The sequence below is a fragment of the Eptatretus burgeri genome, chromosome 2, assembly GCF_056783735.1.
Source record: "Eptatretus burgeri isolate ZD-2024b chromosome 2, Ebu_testis_v1, whole genome shotgun sequence".
In the NCBI taxonomy this organism is placed as follows: domain Eukaryota; kingdom Metazoa; phylum Chordata; class Myxini; order Myxiniformes; family Myxinidae; genus Eptatretus; species Eptatretus burgeri.
Window position 1 is genome coordinate 76,719,596 of NC_140962.1, and position 7,225 is coordinate 76,726,820.

General features: G+C 47.6%; 1 pseudogene; it reads right to left on the reverse strand.

Annotated features, from left to right (window-relative positions):
* Positions 1-845: 845 nt before the first annotated feature.
* LOC147032377 (uncharacterized) lies at positions 846-2,954 on the reverse strand (annotated as a pseudogene).
* Positions 2,955-7,225: the final 4,271 nt, after the last annotated feature.

A 7,225-nucleotide genomic window follows, 5' to 3' on the forward strand; every position in this document is an offset into this window, starting at 1 on the left:
CTGGCACCTCTGACAGCCTTCACCTGCCAGGAGCCCCCAAAGCCCTGGTGCCCTATTTCCTGACTCACCAACTTCCAATACCATGTCACACTCCCAGCTAATACCACCATACCTTGGCCTGCACCTACCCCTTGCAGTCCGTCTGCATGATGGAACAGCGGCCAGGTTCCATGTCAAATCCTCCAAGTCCCCCGAACCTACACTAACTTGGTTGGGAGACTCCTACCGACAGGGTACATTGTCCGCACGCACTCTACTCATTCGCACAATCACGCCATTCACCCCAAGCACTTTAGTCATCCATTCCACAGTGCCACACACCCAGTCCACAACACCATCCAACACCTTTCACTTTTATGTTAAAACAAAAACACACCAGTCTTTCGGATCCCACTTGGTCATCAAATTTAACTGTTACACTTTTTCATCAAACCCCAATCGATTTCTCACTACGTCCGTCGTCCGCTGGCCTCCTCCGTACTGCCCTAATCGTTTATTTCCAAAAATTCAAACAAAACATCAAAATCTCTTCACCAGCCCCATGGAACTTCTGCATGGTTCCAACCAGGAATTTCAGTCTTTCCTCAAACAAGCCACTCTTTGCCATCCACTTGCTTCAAGTGTGTTTAACGCTCTGCCTGTGATGTCTCCACTAATTTTTATTACTTTTTAAAAATAATCACCCAAATCCACTTGTGCCACTCTTATCCCTTCTGCCAGTCCCTCAATTTGCAATCACTCTCGATATAATTTTCAAACAAAATTTTTACATCCCAATATGGCCTGCTTCTTTGGCTCATTGGCTCATTGGAAGGGGAGTGAGAGAACGAATCCGTCATTACCCATTACATGACCCCGCTGCCTTTCCGCCACGGCTCAAAGGGGTCACGTTTCAATTGGGGTAGTGGTTCACCCCCTCCTCTTCTCCAGGGTTCACGGAAGTCAAGTAAACCCCAATCGGGGGGGTCGGCCTCCCCATCTTCTCGCTAACTCCCTGAAGACAGATAAGCCCCACTCAGCAAGCCGAAACCCTCGTGTCCTCAGAGAGGTTTGAAGACCAAGTGACAAATGGCGGTGTCGCTACTGGCCCCTTCCTGTTCTAAAATGGGTACAGGGAGTATGTGACACATGCCATTGCCGCTTGCTACTCATCTGCGCTGTACCCCGAAGTTCCTGTGAGGCTGAGAGAGAAATTAAATTCCAATTTCTAAAGCCTCCTCCTGGATGCAGCACCTCCAACTCTGCAAGAACCCATGCGGAGCTGTCCATTCTGGTTTCCGTCCCCTGTGTCAAGTTCTGTCCTGGTGGCATTTCTATTTCCCCTTGCACATTGAACCTATTTCCTACATCACCACTCATTCCACGCTCAGGACTCCCACACAAATCAGGCTCCACACATGCCAAGGAAATGTGTTCACATTCCACACATTCAACCTTGCCTGCGTATTCACCAACTGCCTCGCATTCCAGGGTTACATTCTTGACCGCCACATGAGTTCCCACACACGTTTCTGCCTTGGCAGCACACACCGGTGCTGTAGTCTGGACTGTGGCCTCACAGCATTCATTCACAGGCACTCCACACACACATTCAGGGGTCACGCATACGTGCACCCCATCGGACAGAGTCTGTTCATTAACATAAAATTCAATTCCTAACTTAAGCTCATCATCCGCACCATGTATGCATGTACCCTCGTACCTGCTTCGTTCCCGAGTCACCTCTGTCCAGTTGCTTCTCTCCAGCAGGTTGCTCATCATCGGTTCGCCACACTCCTCCGGGGCTGTCAGCTCCACATGCTGGACCTGCTCAAAATGTATTTCATTCGTCAACAACCCCGTATGCTCCCTCAATGTCTCCATCACCAGGGTTTGCTCCAATTGTTGTTTCATCCGAAGAGTGATGTCAATCAAGTTCCGCACCACTAACATTACTCCCTGTCGTGATGTCACACATCCCATATTATTGTGCTGTTCTACTTCCTGGCTCCATTTTCCTTTCCATTTGAGTCGTTCTTCCTCTCTGAGCCTTTTTAGTTCTTCGTTATCTTTCCGGAGTTTTTCCATCTCCGCGTACTGCAACCTTGCTCTCTTCTTTAGTTGGTAAATTTCAAGTTCATGTTCTTTTTGTGTCCAATCCCACCGTCTCTCTTGTTCTTCATTCTCCAATCTCGTTGTTTCCCTCAATTGATTGATTTCCCTTTCCTGCTTCATTCGTTGTTCTTTCACTACTCTTTCTTCCATCTCATTCTTTAATCTTGCTTTGGCTTCAAACAGTTCAATCTGCACAGTGTGGTTCCTTAACGTGTCATTCTCCGTTCTCTCTCTCTCTTTCCTCACTTAACATCCTCAGCTCGTTTTGTAATTCCCTCTCTTCGTTTTGGTGTTTCTGTGACTCAGAAGCTTTTTCCCCTAATTCCTTTCTCATCTCCGCACCTCTTTTGCATGCTTCCTTCCTCATGTCGTCCATTCTTTCACCGTACTCCTTTAGTTGTTCCAGATATTTCTCTCCTCTTTTTATCTTCTGTTCTAGGCATTCTCTTATCTGATTGCCTGATCTTACCTCTTCCTTCAGTTGTTTCAATTCCAAATCGTGTTCCCGTTTTTCCTTTTCCAGCTTTATTTTCCATTCTTCCTCCAAGTTCTTCCTATCCCTGGAGTTACTAATTTGCTCTTCCTCTATTCTTTTGTTCAGTTCGCTCTTCTCTTGTTCCAACCTACGGGTGCTCCACTCTACTTTCCTCATTTGTCCATGTAGTTCCTCGACTGTGTTGGCCAAGTCATTTTCCAGCCACCGAATTCGTTCCCGTGCATCGGCCAATTGGTGCGATTCCCCGTGCACGTAATTTTTCTGAACCTCGTCTGCGTGCCATGATGCCTCGTCCAATTTAATTTGTAACTCCTCAATATAATTCCCATCACACCTCTTCTGCTCCAAGGTATCCGCCAATCATGCATGAAGCTCGTCAATGTAGGCGTTGTCGTCCTGCTTTGTTTGCCATGATACATGCTGTGACCACGTGGTTTGAACCGGTGGGCGGGAGCGCTTTCTTCGTGCTGTGTGGTTCGTTGTGCTATTCATAGTAACCCTCTCCCGCTTCATGTCGCGCTGAGGTGGAGCCGCGCCGCCATTTTGCGACTCCATCTTTCTTCATAATTTCGAAGTTTTACACCCAATCCGCTCAAAATAAAATCAAACCTAATTTGGAATTTGCGAGCAACGTTTTTTTTTTTTCCGCGCCTCTCGTAACCAATGTTCGGGGTGCGAACGACACCAGATGTTGTTGAATCGGTGTCCTGCAAATTTATGGAGGTGGAGGGATTCTCATTCGACTCCTGAACACCAGTGTTGAGGATCAGCGACGGAGAGATTCGCACCCCACTCCGGACACCAAATGTTGAGGATTCGGTGGCACGTAACAGCACCGCCGTCTCAGGGGTTATAACGCCGGCTAGTTCGCCACAGGTCTCGGACCACGTGCCTCAGATCACGATACCAACGTACACCTGGGCCTTGCCAGATGGGGATATAGACCCCGGCTACAGACTGGGTTTGATCAGAGACCGGGTGAAGTCTGCCAGTCCGTAGCCCGTTTTGGTTTTATATACAAATCGAGTGGATTGTTCCTTGGCGCGGCACAAATAAATTCAAGGCGGAAAATCTCGCATAACTCAGCCAGATTTATTGGGGACACATCGAGGAAACACAACACAAGCAAAGCATTCACGAACGCTGTAATTAATCTATAACCCGCTCTTAACGAGGGAGCTACAGATACAGGTTTCGAAGGGAGTCCTAGCGAAATAAGCCTTAGGCCTGGACAACATGCAGTCAAGATGCAGACAACATGTATACAAGACACGGAGTCCATGACGCCTCATGGACAAGAGGAAAAGTGTTGAAGGCACGAATGCGGCTCGTAACAAGCCGATGTTGTCGGATTCGAGTGCCCAAGCTCGAGCATGCAGCGTGGCAAGATGGCGCTCGTACTCCTCTCGGCATCGCTCACGCATGCCACATGGCTAGATGGTGGCGACGGCCTCCTTTTGTCGCACCGCTCACGCACCAGCCTCGACGCGTTCAGCTCCCGTAAGGTCGACGGCACAGGAGAGAAAGATCTATGGTGTGTTCCAGCTGGTTTCTCACAAGGTCCAGTATGCGAATCCAGGCCTGGCCCGTACACCAGACTAGGAAAATCCCGGTGTTGGGCTCCGCAGGCGGATCGATGGGATGACAGACGTGTCGAGCCATGCAGGGAGTCAGGACAGTCAGAGGCTCCATGACTGGACTCAGGATGAACCTGTGGATGAACTCAGGCTGGATTCATAACCGAGGAGGAACAGCCGACCAAACCACTCCTCATGAAGCAGAACGCAGACTTCACAAAGCAGCCAGTTCCTTCTTTTGCCTTTCGGGGCCGGCCTTTCTCACGAAGCAGATCACAGACGGACCTCATGCAGTTCCTCTTGCCTTTTGGGGCGGGCCTTTTTCACGAAGTAGATCGCAGACAGACCTCATGCAGTTCCTCTCCTCATACAGCAGATCACAGACTCGATGCAAGCAGTTTCTCCCTTGCCTTCTTGGGGCTCGCTTTTTCTGGACACTCCCCCGGGGACACGTGATTGGTCCATCCTTCGAGTTTGCAGCCGCTCTCCGCCAATGGGTTGCTGACACGTCTCGTTGTCTGACTCTCTCAGAGAGCTGGGCGGGGGCTGGCCAGAAGGGGGGAAGGAAAAAGACTCAAGGCGCCTCTCGGTACACCACCACTGTATGAACACTGGACAGCCTGCTACACTCCCGACACACATATAACGTCCGATTACCAAACAACCTGGCTAAACATGCATTTAAGGGGGGATCTGGGCTAATCCAATATTTAATAACCCATAAGGGCCTCAGTTATTTTATAACTTGGTTTACAGATCTGTCGACGGTATATTTGCCGAAAGGAAATATAAATATAAAACATATTTTTAGCCTTTTATATTTGTAAATTTTCCACCGAAGGTGCAAAAGTTTCAAAACCCCAAATGTAAACGTCGGCATTTATTTTCAAAATATAATTTCGCGCACGCACACCAAAATGCCAAGTCGCCTTAACCAAACTGCGCAGTAGTCTTCGGTCATGGCGTCTGAGCAGTGGCCAGTGTGGTTCAGATTGACTGGTTTCTGAGGCGAAAGTGATTGTTAAGAAGTATGTCAGCAGTATAAATTTGAGTGACTGTATTGGTGATTTAATCACGCAACATCTTGATGACGAATATTCTGGCCGAACTATTGCATCAATTCAGTGCAGCAGCAGGGATGATTCGCAGGCTACTCTCGATCGTGCCGATTTTGTTTCCGTCGAAAGTTGTACACCGCTGTTCATATTGAAAGATTTTGGTGCCAAGTACGTCAAAGTTTCCCTGCGAGATGCTGATATCCAGCCTTCAACGGACCAGAAATCAGCCTTTGATGTGCTCATGGGGATGGGGAGACGGTACGATCAGATGCCCGCTGAAAAGTAAGAGCTGGTTATGGCTCTGATTGACCGTTTTGAGCGTGTTGACTCTGAGTAGACACTTTTTATTAATCATATCCAGCACTATGCACTGGTGTGCATGCACACATCTACAACTTGGACAGTAATTTTCTCAGCATTGTTTCCATTTGTTTGATGATCCAACAGGTTTCTATAAGGAAAACATGCGAGACAATATTGTAAAAACAAGTTTTAATCCTTCTTTATTGTTTTTGACATCAGATGACACAATGAACATGGTCATCCTTCATTTGAATGGTCATCCATCTTCAATGTTTTCTTAAATCCTCCTGGTCCGGAATTTATATTTATTTCCCCCCACCTACCCTTGTCTTTTCGATGGAACATCCGAAAAAAATCAGAAAAATATATGATTTCTAAAAATTGAAATTATATTTATATTTATATTTCAACCTACCGACCCTACATTTTAGCTGAAGAACTGCGTAAACCAAGTTATAGAATAACTAAGGCCTAAGGGCCCATTTCCCCAACAATATATATATATATATATATATATATATATATATATATATATATATATATATATATATATATATATATATATATGTATATATATATATATATATATATATATATATATATATATATATATATATATATATATATTGTTGCAGGGCCGGATATCTGTGGCGAGCAAGACCGTGAGAGGGAGCAGTCGAGTCCACTCCACTGAACACACCGGAATTTCGGTCGTGACCCTCGGATAAGTCCGAAAGGCACGGGCCCCTTACAGGACCATGAATCACCAATAATTCGGCCACGTGGGGTAGGGTTAATTGGCAAACTTCAATATACCTAATTACCCACGCGGCAAAGCTACCGGGGAATTCACACCCTCGACAGACCTCGAGCGGGACGAGCCGTTACCGTGCCCGAACCGTGTGTAACCAGGAAGGAGGTTACCAAGGCCTGTCGGTCCAAATGAACAATTTACTGCCTCGCTATTTCTCAACACGCACCGTGCTAAGCCAATAAGGGGAATGACATGGAACCAGCTGGGACATTCAACAATAGGGAAATTTATTACAATAATAATCGGGGGAGGGGGAGCACGTAAGGGCAGACTTATCCGAATATCAGGCAGGCAATATACAGTGAGCAAAACCACTTAGCAATTCTGGTTAAGAGACTGGGCCCACACATAGACACACACCCAAAAGAAACGGACCCCGTCGGGTCTTTATTGAAGGCTTCCAGCTCGAGGAAAGGTGAGCTTGGGGCCAGAGCCTGTGCTTGGATCTGCCCGCCTCGTGCGGTCTTTGACGATCTGGCTCATTGGCGAGACTCAAACCCGCAGCTTTCATGTAGCGTCAAGGACGAAGGCACCAGAAGTGGAGCGGCAGATGCCTGCACGATCCGGACGGCAAAAACAAGCGAGGAGGTGGTGAGGCAGGCGGAGCAAGTGCTTCTCCTCAGGTTCTGATGCCAACACGAACACCAAAGGGAGCCTGGTCTTTTTATCCACTCCCTGAGAGGGGCGGAGCCTTGGTGCCAGACGCTCTGTGCACGCTTGGTTGGACAGGGATCAGGTGTGTTGACATGCTGTTCGCTCCTGATGGGACAGGGATCAGGTGTGTTGACACGCTGTTCACTCCTGATTGGACAGGGATCAGGTGTGTTGACACGCTGTTCACTCCTGATTGGACAGGGATCAGGTGTGTTGACGCGCTGTGAAA